The 12,214-nt window shown below is 38.1% G+C and overlaps 1 protein-coding gene across 6 annotated transcripts in view; it reads left to right on the top strand.

Annotated features, from left to right (window-relative positions):
- CNTN4 (contactin 4) overlaps window positions 1–12,214 on the top strand; it is a 778,655-nt gene that overhangs the window by 629,377 nt on the left and 137,064 nt on the right. The gene's annotated exons all lie outside the window — the stretch shown is intronic.

Below are 12,214 nucleotides of genomic sequence, written 5' to 3'. Positions count from 1 at the left end.
CTGTACTGATGGGTTTTGTTCTGCATCTTCACCATCCTCCCATCCTCCAAGGGCCACTAGAACATACTATTCCTTATGCTTGAATACTTTTCCTGCCCTTCCTTTCATTAACTCCTTCCCTTTCTTCATCTCCAGATGCCAGTGTTGCTCCCTCAGAAGGTCACACCTGGCCCCATGCTGAGAGCAACTTCACCTCTTACAGGTGTTTTATTTGCCTTTTAATTATCCTTTATAACAGATGCCCACTGTTGCATTTTACATTTGTTGTGATTTTTCTGTCTTTTTCTCCTATTGGAGTTTAACTTCCCCATGATGTAAAGGACCATATTTGGTTTAAATCATCATTTTAGGGGCTCAGTTAAGCGTCTGACTTCAGCTCAGGTCATGATCTTGCAGTTAATGAGTTCCGGCCCTGAACTGGGCTGTGTGCTGACGGCTCAGAGCCTGGAACCTGCTTCGGATTCTGTGCCCCTACCCTACCCATGTTCTCTCTCTTTCTCTGTCTGTCTGTCTGTCTGTCTCTCTCTCTCACTCACACATAAACATTAAATTTTTTTAATTATTATTTTATTCTCAGGACTTAATACAATAGAGAAGCACATAGCGGCACTCAGTAAATAGTGTAGGAATGAATGTAAATAATGAATGTTAAATGATAGAAGAGTTAAAAGACTATTTTTAAAAATGAGGTATGAACAAGGGGGAGAAGAAGGGGGGAAATGGTGGGGGAAAGGGAGAGAGGCAAACCATGAGAGACTCTTGAATGCTGACAAAAACTGAGGACTGATGGATGTGGGGGGGAGGGGGGATGGGCATGGAGGAGGACACTTGTGGGGATGAGCACTGAGTGTTATGTGGAAACTAATTTGACAATAAACTATTTGTAAAAAATAAAAATAAAAAATAAAGCTTCCTGGAGTCCCCTCTTCTAAAATAAATAAATAAATAAATAAATAAATAAATAAATAATAAAAATAAAAATGAGGTATGAGTTAAATAAATATATCATTGAAAGTATAAGGCACCTGGGCGGCTCAGTTGGTTGAGCATCTGACTTCCCCTCAGGTCATGGTCTCACAGTTTGTGGGTTCAAGCCCTGTGTCTGGCTCGTTGCTGCCAGTGCAGAACCTGGAGCCTCCTTCAGATCCTCTGTCCCCCTCTCTCTTCCCCTCCCCTGCTCATGCTGTCTCTCTCTCAAAAAAAAATAAATAAATAAATAAAACATTGAAAAAAAGAAAGTATAAATTAAATGAATTGGAAAACCTATGGTCATCTAAAAATGAAAAAAGTCCCAGCTATCAGTTTGCATGTATCCCATAGAAAAATCTTGGCTCTGATTTCAGAATTTATCTAAAGTACCTAAGCAGTAGTTCTTAGGGAAAGCATAATAGAAAGACTATGAATAAGAGAAAAGCAAACATTAGGAGCTGATTCCATAAATTCTGATGATTTGGCCAGTTTCAGAGTCCAGACTTTTTTTTCTGCGAGGCACTGTGTGATGCCTAGCATGTAGAGCTTACTTGTGTAATAAATGCTCCCAAGATGAATGTACTTCTCCCCTGTGCAAGTTAACAAAGGAAGGAAAAGCTTCCATGACTGTTCTTCTCACCAAGTTCTTTAGTTTGGGCCAACATCCCATTAAAGACAAAACTATGTTAGAGTTCATGGCCCTGCAGCCAATTTCAGAGAAGCCAAAGAACACTCTGTGCACCTGGAATAATCATCACCTTGGCCTGGCCCTACTTTAAGCATGACCTTTTTGGTAACCACTACCTACCTCTCACTCCATAAACACTGGGAACAATAATTCCAACTTCATCCAGGACAAGTACAATAGTTTTACCCCAAATTGGTTGAATCTGATTATTGGTGGTTGTAACCAACTCTTTTTGGAGCACAGTTCAGCATGGTAGATTACTTAGGATTTTCTACAAAAACAAGTATGTTGTCTATACATTATGCCAACTAGTTAGAAGAAGAGCTAAAGCTGAGCGTGTATAGCCTAATGAATGAATCACATTGTCCTAAATCCCTCTAGATGAGTGCTTTACAATTTACAACCCTGGGAACCCCATTATAATTTTAAAAGATTCTGTAAGTCCCTTGTTAAAATAAGAAAATTTGATTGTAACAAATGACTGTAAATCATGGAATATAATTTTGAGGTAAAGACAGAAAATAACTAAAGTCCCAAAAGCAGAGCTGGAAGAGAAAAAGACTATCAGATGATTTTTATCTAGAGCACCTACCCATAACTGAAAACAATAGAGTGTATATGAAATGTGTGTATATATACATATACATTTATGTATATATTCTTATGCATAGATGAAATGTAACAGCTTAAAACAACTCCTTACACAGCCTTCTCCAGACCCTGTCTGCTTCCCCCACCCAGGCTTCAAGGGCTGTGAGTTGGGAATCACTGCTCCATCTTTTACAGAGATTTGTTTCAAATCATTTCCAACTGGAACTAATTCCAAATGAATTCTTGATCTGAGTCCTTTCTTTGGACTTTCTTAAGAGCCCTGAGGTCAGCAATCTAGAGCAGTGAAGATAAGAGGAAAATGCCTGAGAAATTATTTAACCATTCTGATCTCAACCATGTTGAATATGAAAAGAATAAGGCATGTCCATAAATGACACAGGGCAAATACTGGTAAAAATAGTAAGGCTTCCAGGAATTTAGGAAAGAGAATTTGGCTAATGCACTAGGCCGGTCATCTGAGCCTTGAACAGTGGTTTATCTTTGGACAGACAGAAAAGAGGACAAGGAATATTCCAGATAAGAGTGAAATGGCCTTTACAAAGGCTAACGTCATAAAACATCTGGATGGTTTCTTACACATAGAGAATCCTGAATGTTTTCAAAAATTTTGACTCAAATACGTAAAGCATATGGGCAAAGTTTTAGATAGATGGAAAAACTTATTACATATCAATTTTAGAGAATCTTGAGTAACAAGCTTAGAAGTTCCTTCTTTGATATTCCATTTTCTCTTTGAAAAAATCGTATTAATATACTCTAAGTGAATGAAAGGACAGTCAAGTGTTAAGTGAATAAATCCCTGGAGTTCATTTTAAGTGAATGAGGGAGAAGACATTTCACTATTTTAAAATACACATAAATTAATATTGGCTAACTTGGGTAAGCTATAATATGATTATTTTACACAAGTCACTTTATATATTACAGAATAGTAATGGTTTGACTTTTTGGGGTCAAATAACTGATTTGTTATACCTTTCTTAGAATCATGGTGAATTTGAATTGAATAAAGAAACACAAGAAAGCTTTATTATCAGGGAAAAAATCAGTATGTTGGTTCCAGCTATTGATCAATATCAGGATCTCCCAAAACTAGAAAGGAGATTCCCTTTCATGCTAGGTAATAACCTAGAGTCATGAATAAGAGATGGCTAGGAAGCATAGGTTTGATAGGCTTTTCCCTTGGTCTTGTTTTATGTGTTCTGTCTGAGTATTTAATATGTATGTAACATATCTATATTTAATGGATTGAAACTGCTAAATAATGAATGTAGATACTGGGTGATTTACTCACTGGATGGGAGAATAACATAGACTTTTACCTTGAGGTCAACCTACTAGAATAGGCCTGGTTTAGAGTACATCAAATAGAAAACATCCTTGTTTGGGGTGCCTGGGTAGCTCAGTTGGTTAAGTGTCCAACTTCGGCTCAGGTCATGATCTCACTGTTCATCAGTTCAAGCCCCGCATCCAGCTCTGTGCTGACGGCTCAGAGCCTGGAGCCTTCTTACGATTCTGTGTCTCCCTCTCCCTGCCCCTCCCACACTTGTACTCTGTCTTTCTCTCAAAAACAAATAAACATAAAAAAATTTTTTCATATGATTAAAAAAACCAAGTTACATATTTTATTGGTAAAAATTTAAGTTTTCCACTGCAGCATTTCGATTTATGTTTAATATTTGTGTCCACTTAGATGATCCTATTGGTGACAGGGACTGCTGATTGAATTGCCAACTTTGAGATTGTCTGTGATGCTCCAATTAAATGCTTATGCTGTCTATATAATCATGGGGTAAGGACCAAGGACAACTCAGGTCCCAAAAGCAGAAGCAGGGATTGAGGTACCTCTGAGCCACTGAAGAAATATTCTCTAGGGAAAAGCCTATAAAAGAAAGGGAAAGAATGGAGGAACTGAGGCATGGTCGCAGGCAAAGTCTAACCTATGCCTCGTCCTAGAGAGGAATATCTAGATCATAAACTGCCTCTCAAAGTTATTCCTACCTGAAGCCGGGAGATTGGGCCTTTTTTAAAATCTCTGTTTATCAGTCCAACATTGGGCTGCCTGTTAAGTGGTAGTGGCACAGGCCGTAGAGGCTAGGGTGGTGATGTGGGTGCAGATAGAGCAAAACCTCCCAATTTCCCAGGGAAGGGGGCAGCTGGAGGTGGTAAGCAGCCAACACACAGCAGGTGGGGCCAAAAAAAAGAAATCTGTGCAAAGGTACCAACAGCATTCTCCACAGAGGACAAGTAATTGTTGTACCAGACGAAGACTATCTGGACCCTAGTAGGAAGTGTAACTGGTTTTCTACAGTATTTTTGATTTTGAAATGGGATAAACTATCCGTAAGAGCAAGTAAGTCTTTTGAAAATGACCTGACTTTGCCAAGACTATATAATGAAACAGAAATAGGTTTGGCCTGAGGAATTTGTGTCTAATGCTTCAGTACTGTGAGCATTCTCCTGGCCTGTGTGGTAGAGGGCATCTGACCCTGGAAGGACACTCAAATACCATTAAGGAACTGATGGTCCAATTCAAGTGAGGTGGAGGCTTGAGCAATTATTTGGTTAATTTGGCATTTATCCAGATGATTGGCTCTCAAATTAGGAAAACATTAAGACTAAACTAAAAGTTATTTCACAGGGGCTTTCACAAGTGCTCATTTGCATCTGACTCTGATTTCTCAGCTGCCTCGTTGAGCCAGATTACAAAATAATCAAATGTGCTGAGTGTGATCAGCATCCAATGAGAGGACAAACGCCTTTCTTACCCAGATGTAGTCATCTAGGCAGAGGTTTTACTAAAATTGTCTTCAAAAGGGAAAGCTATGTGTCTGGATCTCAAATTCAAATTTGAAATTTTTAACAAGTTACTAAGCCTTCCTTTATCAGTAAAATGAGGATGCCATTATGCACCTTACTGCCCAAACTAAGAGATCCCAAGTGCAAGCTTTTTTAAAGCCTAAAAGTGTTTGTAGCAATATCAGATATGTTTTGCTGTTGTTAACTACCATCCATACCAAAATCTTGTAGACAGCCACCAAATCACTAGCAAACCCCATTTCTGTGATTCTCACATTTTGCTGATCTTGGGAGCTTCTTAATATCCCGATGCCCTACCATCCTCCAGATCAACTAATTCAGTCTCTGAGCCTGGGTCCCAGGTGTTAGTCCTTAAAGTTACCCAGGTTGATTCTAGTGAACAGCACAGTTTGGGAACTGCTGCTCTAACTAATCAAATCACAAGGCCATTACTTTTTCTAAAGGAATCTCAAACTTTGCCATGCCTCAGAATCACCTGGAGAACTTGTTCAACTACAGACTGCTGGGTCACCACCACCACCCCCAAAATTCTGATACAGTAGCTGAGGTGAGATCTGGTGAACAGCATTTCTGACAAGTTTCTGGGTGATACTGATGCTGTTGGTCCCAGATCACACTTTGAGAAATGCTATCCTAAAATAGGAAACTTATCCTAAGTTTGTGCGTGCGTGTGTGTGTGTGTGTGTGTGTGTGTGTTGAATATAATATACTAGCAATCTTGTTGCATCAGGACTCTCAGTCTGAAGTCCTTCTATAATAGAGAAAAATATCAGGCGTCAGAGATTCCAACCATGGCTGAAGGCCCCATCTCACCAAGAGGGTGAGTAGGATTAGGCCTACAGAGTGACTTCACAAATTGCCATGTGAGGACTGAGCAAAGATGTTGCTTGGTGTGGCTCTGGTGCCTTAAGCCAATTGAAGGGAGGGGTGCCTCGCTGGCTCAGTCACTAGAGCATGCAACTCTTGATCTCAGGGCTGTGAGTTCAGGGCCTATGCTGGCTACAGAGTTTACATTAAAAAGCCAACCAAAGGTAGACATTGAAACCTGAGGGGTAAATATTAGGATAATTCTTTATATGAGTTCACCCAAAGAAATGCCTTCATTGAGCTAGAATTTTTTTAAGTTTATTTCTTTATTTTGAGAGACAGAGAGTGGGGGAGGGGTAGAGAAAGAAGAAAGAGAATCTCAAGCAGGCTCCACCCTGTTAGCACAGAGCCAGATGCAGGGCTCGATCTCTAGATCACTAGAAGAGTGAGATCATGACCTGAGCCAAAATTAAGAGCCAGACACCTAACTGATTGAGCCACCCAAGTGTGCCCTGAGCTAGAATTTAAAATGTAACTCAGAAATGCAGCCTGAGGCATCACTGAGCAGCACTACCATATTCTGCCCTACAACTAAAATCTCGGAGCTGTCTATAAAACTCCTGTGAAGGCATTATTCATTTAAAAGTCCATAGTTCTTTGCCTAAAGAGATCTCCAATGAACTATTCTTACATTGCAGAACCAGGAAAAAAATGAATCCTGTAGCAAAATTACACGTTTTCTTTTATCCATTAGTATAAAATATGCTCTTCTTCTTCCCTCTGCCTATCTTATTGACATGTCTGCTTTGTCTTCCAAAAGTTCACTCTCTTGTTCCAAATCTAATAAGATTGTTCCCTATCCTTTGTTTGACTTTAGCCATGTTCTAAATGCATTTGTTACTTCATATCTTTTACCATTGTCCATACAAGTCTTTTTGAATTAGTGAATCAGAAAATGTAATGGAGTACTTTTCCCCTCTACCACCTTCTGGCAATGTGTGCATTTTGGTAGTCCAGAAGACATTAGAACTGGTATTCAAGACTTAACAATGATTTTCAAACTTTTATACATATATAAATTACTTGGGTATTTTGTTAAATTTTGACTATGATTTCAAGATTTGGGTTGGGCCTGAGATTCTGCATTTCTAACAGGCTTCCAGATGATCACCAATGCTTCTTCTCTAGGGATCACATTTTCAGGGGCAAAAATTATAAAATTATAAATTCTCAGGTCCTTCTCATGACAGATAGAGTTCAGGAATATATATGCTTCATAAGCTCCTCCAGGTGATTCCTATGATCAGTTCAGGTTAGGAATTTAGGTGCCACAGGTCCGAATCTGCTTTGTAAATCCTCTTGTTACCCAATCTTAAGCCAACACAACAGAGTTGCTTTCAAACTTGTAAAAGCCTATAGGATGGGGTGTCTGCATGACTCAGTGGATTGAGCATCCAACTCTTAATTTGGGTTCAGGGCATAATCCCAGAGTCATGGAATTAAACCCCAAGTTGGGCTCTGAGCTGAGCATGGAGCCTGCTTACGATTCTCCATCTCCCTCTCCCTTTGCCCCTCGCCCATTCGTGTGCTTGTGTGCACATGCGCGCACTCTCTTTCTCTCTCTTTCAAAAAAAAAAAAAAAAAAAAACAGAAAACAATAAAAAGCCAATAAGAGTTGGAGGGCAGAATAACAACTAAGGTGTTTTATTGTTATCACCACTGTACACACAGTGAATCCATGTTTCCATCATTGAACCCAGTATTGACAGAAACTCAATCAGTCATGTGAGACCATTTCTACCAAAAATAAAGCATTTGCACCAATAACATTCCAGCTGGTTTTTTTCAACATAAGCAGACTTTGGCTCTTCTAGGCTCCTGAAGAAATTACTTTTATACTTAGTGTAAAGCAGGTTGCTCTTAATGAAGCTTTATGAATGTGTTTAAAAATGACCATAGCACAAAGGCAAAATGTGTGTTCTCTTTCTATGTTAAAACTCCTTCAGTGTAAGGAGTTACTGAAGTAACATGATGAGCAAGAAATCAGTCCATCATGGATGACAGAAACCTTGCTCATCCATACTGTATGTTCCTCTTGAGACTGCACATCTGGGGCCGGGCATGTGTAACAGAAACCCTCAAAACTGCTGTGATATCTTGACTCACACAGTTTAGGGAACAAAATGAAACAATCAAAGGAAATGGAAGGGAGTTGAAGCTCCTTTCTTATCAGCACTGGGCTGTGAGCATGCCTGGAGAGGAGAAAGGAGACTATGGTACTGCTTCAGGAAAAGGCTCAAAACTGGGAAAAGCTGAATTCCCAGGGTCCAATTGTCCTGTTACCTTCCCATAGGAGTATGTTTTGGGGAAGTAGGGAAAGGAAGTTATGTGCCGGGGCTAGCACCTACTCGTGTAGCTAAGTCTGTGTACCCTTCTCCATATTCATTGACTTCTTGTTCATAGCTTGAAATTGTCCATGATGGTAGTATTTACACCACAGAAATTGTAAGCACTAAAAACTAAATTCTTTGATGTTTTGTTTGAGAGCCATTTGTTAAATATCTACTGTCATATCAGGTGTTTTCCGAGTAGTTTAGGAAATTCAGATTGTTTTTCTTGAGTAATTCTGATTCATTATACTAAGGCCCAACTCTAGAAATGATTGAGTGTCCTATACACAGCCCAGGAAAGCCAAGAAATCATTTACAACCTCACTTGAAGGGAAGAAAGGGATGTGGTATCTAGGCAAAGCATCATGGGAAGAGAATTTCCTGTTTTGAACTGAAGTCCTGAGTTCTCTCCTACAATACACTTATTCATCAAATACTGGTTAAACATCTACTAGGTAAGGGATATATAGATCCATAATACAGAGCCTCTGCCTTCAAGGAAATGATCTAGTGATCATGGTAACAAATTATCCCGTATCTTAACCACTGGAAATCTAGGATTCTCCCAAACACATTCTAATGACTCTCTTTTGTTCATTCAAGAAACATTTATATCTCACAACAAAGTTACAATCAAATAGGGCACTGCAATACTCTATACTACTTGTCTAACCAAGAACATGCATATCTATAAGAATTTAGGACATTGTGCCAAATGTAGTAAAATACCACTAAAATTAGTGATTATTAGTCCAAATGGACTGATATAAGGAGGTCAAAGTAATTACAGATATTTAAAAATGCAGTCTTAAATAGATAGGGTAGCTCAAAGGTGGTAAACAAGGGTTTAGCAGCTGAACTAAAACATGTAAGAATGATTTTTAGTAAACATGTTAATTACTGTATAAGATATGATGTTCTAAAATGCTTTAAAATGTTTTGCTTGGAATAAGAAAAAATTTTTCCACCCATGTCTCCACAATTAATTTTTGGCTTTTCAAACCTGGTATAAAAAGAAAAAAAAGGCTAAGCCTGATCCTACTTGTTGGCAGAGAAAGTGTTGAGAGATCTTGAAATGGTTCCTGTGCTCAAAACTGTCAGTTACCATAGTGCCTGAAATGCCAACATTAAAGAAGTATTTCTCCTCTGTATCAGGATGGATGAGATACCACTACTCAGCAATAAAAAAGAACTCACTGTTGATACACACAACTTGGATGGATCTCAAGAGCATTAGGCTGAGTAAAAAAAAAAAAAAAAAAAAAAAAAATCTCAAAAGGTCACATGCTCTATGATTCTGTATATAAAATATTCTCCCCGAATGACAAAACTATAGAAATGGAGAATAGATTAGTAGTTTCTAGGCATTAGGGAGGATTAGGCAGGAGGGAGCTGAGTGTGGCTAGAAAGGGGTTGCACAAAAGAATCTTTGTGATGATGGAATGCTTCCGTATCTTCATTTCAGAGTAGTTATTCAAGTCTGCCTATATGATAAAGTAATGTAGAACTAGACACACATTGTACCAATGATCACTTTCCTCTTTTTGATATTGTATGATGCTCACATAAAATGTAATCACTGGGAGAAATTAAGCAAAATACACAGGGTCTATCTTTGCACCTGTACATCAATAATTATTTCAAAATAAAAAAGTTTTGTCAAACCAAGATGTATTTATTTGGCTCTAAAAAGCCTCCTTGTATTTCAGCATAGAGTCCCCTAATAATGGTGGTGGTACTAGTGGAAATGGCAGAGAGAAGGAGTAGGTATGAAGTTGTTACTCTGGGCAAATATTGGGCTAAATACTTTATGTACAATACATGTATTATTTCATTTATTCTTCAAAACAACTTTGTAACCAAAAATATTATTAGTTTTTTTTTTAAAATAACCTTCCCAAAGTAACAGGAGCCCTATACCTAAGAGCCAGCATGATAGAAGGAGACCTGGGTAAGCAGGGCATTCATTGAATTAGACCAAAACAAGCAGGGCGTCAGTATTAGGGATTGAGAAAGGATAGATTATGCTTACTTCAGAGTTTTGTTGAGTCTACTTGCGAATATCATCCCTAATTATAGAAAGGGCTGATTTTGAATCCAGTATTCTGAAATGATGGACCTAGAAAAAAGAAGATTCCTACTATAACTGGCCTTCTAGGTATCCACCCAGCAAGCCAGAAAAAGCTTAGGGTTTTAAAATCTGATACCAGTATTATCTTCTCAGTAGTGAAAATATTTGAATGAATGCATACATTCTAGGTTTATTTTAATGGAACAATGAGGTAATAGTTAAAGATAATAGAAAAAGGTTAACATAACCCAGAATTCTGAACTTCTAAAAGGGCCAAACTGAATAGTCTCCATCAACTGGCAGTGTTCCAAATGACGTTTCTGCAGACTAACTGCGATAGAACTGGCCTGCAGAATTACCTTTTCCTCTTCAATAATAGAGTAAAACATCACACTCAATATGTTTCCCAAATGCGACTCCCACTGTACATCTAGCTAAGGAGTTATTCTTGTTCTCTCTCTTGAGAAATGTTATAAAGGCACAAATCTTTGTTTTCAAGGGTTCCGTTGGCCACTTTAAATACTCTTGATATGTGACCAAGAGTCCTTTAATTCAGTAAAACCAAACAGTTGAGAAGTGCAGAGAAAGCTACTTTCATCCAATGCTTCTCATAGACCATGTAATGTTAATGATTAAAGATCATTGATAAATAATAAAAAGTTGTATTTTCCAAATGGAAGAGGTCCTACAACATGACTCATTCCAACACTGAGAGAGCAGTGCCCTCTAGTAGTTGATGTAAGAAATATTATCCTCTAAGTACATTAGAGTTAGCAAATGAGGATTTCCCAGTATCAGAGCTACTCTCAGACTCAAGTGGTAATTTGACAATTGATTTTACCTTTTCTGAGCTATTAGGAACCTACTGAAGTTTCACCTTCAATGTGCACTAAATTTTTAAGTGCCAGCAAAGGTTGGGTTCTAATAGTGCTCAACTGGGAACCTTACCAGTAACTTTTAAAACCTAATTTCTCTGGGAATGTCACATTTAACAGGCTTCTTTCACTCAAATACAGCATACAGACCAGAAAAAAGCATCATTCCCTACAGTTAAGGGCATCTTCGGTACAACAGATGGTGACAAAATGGCAGAATGTTAAGAAGAAAACCATTAATGAGTCAAGTATTCAGAAACTGACAAAGGTTTGACAGTTTTGTCCTCATGCATACTGCAGCTTAATGTGGCAACTGATAGGTTTGCAGGCACAAACTAGAAGTAAATTAAGCAAATTGAGTAAACAAAGGGGAAAGATTTGAATTTATAATTCCATTTTTATTAGTGAAAGGTATTCAAAGCTACTCTTAATCTCTAGGATATCCAGGAGAGAATACGCACATAAACAGCTCAGTAAAAATGCTTCTGAAACTGGAAGGTATGTTTTCTGCCTTCTATGTGGCTGATATCATGCTATTTCAAATCTCATAAAAGCAATATATAGTTTTTTGACAAATACACCCATGTGTTGTGCACAGTTTGATTTATGTAAACTCATTTCAAATGCAATTGCAGAATTCCTCCTGAACAGATGAAAAGTGTCTGCCTAAAGTGATAAAATGTGTGTGTAGAAAGATATAGTTTTAAAAAGAGATTTTGATATGATACAGATTTGTAACTCTATTTCACAAAATACCCTTTTTCAAAAACTTCTAGAAATTTGATTTTTTTTTTTACATTAATATGTCAACTCAGGTGTTTACCTAAGATGAGAATGAGTCTGTTCTGCTACAAGAACCTTTCTGTGTTGCATATTAACATGTATGGGATTGGTAAATGGGGTAATGTGCCTGTGTAACATAAATGCTGGCTTTGTTCATGGATATCAAAAGTGGCAGCAATCAAACACAGAGCCCACTAAC

This window comes from Hyaena hyaena, unplaced genomic scaffold, assembly GCF_003009895.1.
Source record: "Hyaena hyaena isolate Hyena2069 unplaced genomic scaffold, ASM300989v1 scaffold_172, whole genome shotgun sequence".
Lineage (NCBI taxonomy): Eukaryota > Metazoa > Chordata > Mammalia > Carnivora > Hyaenidae > Hyaena > Hyaena hyaena.
This window is presented reverse-complemented; position numbering and strand designations above follow the sequence as displayed.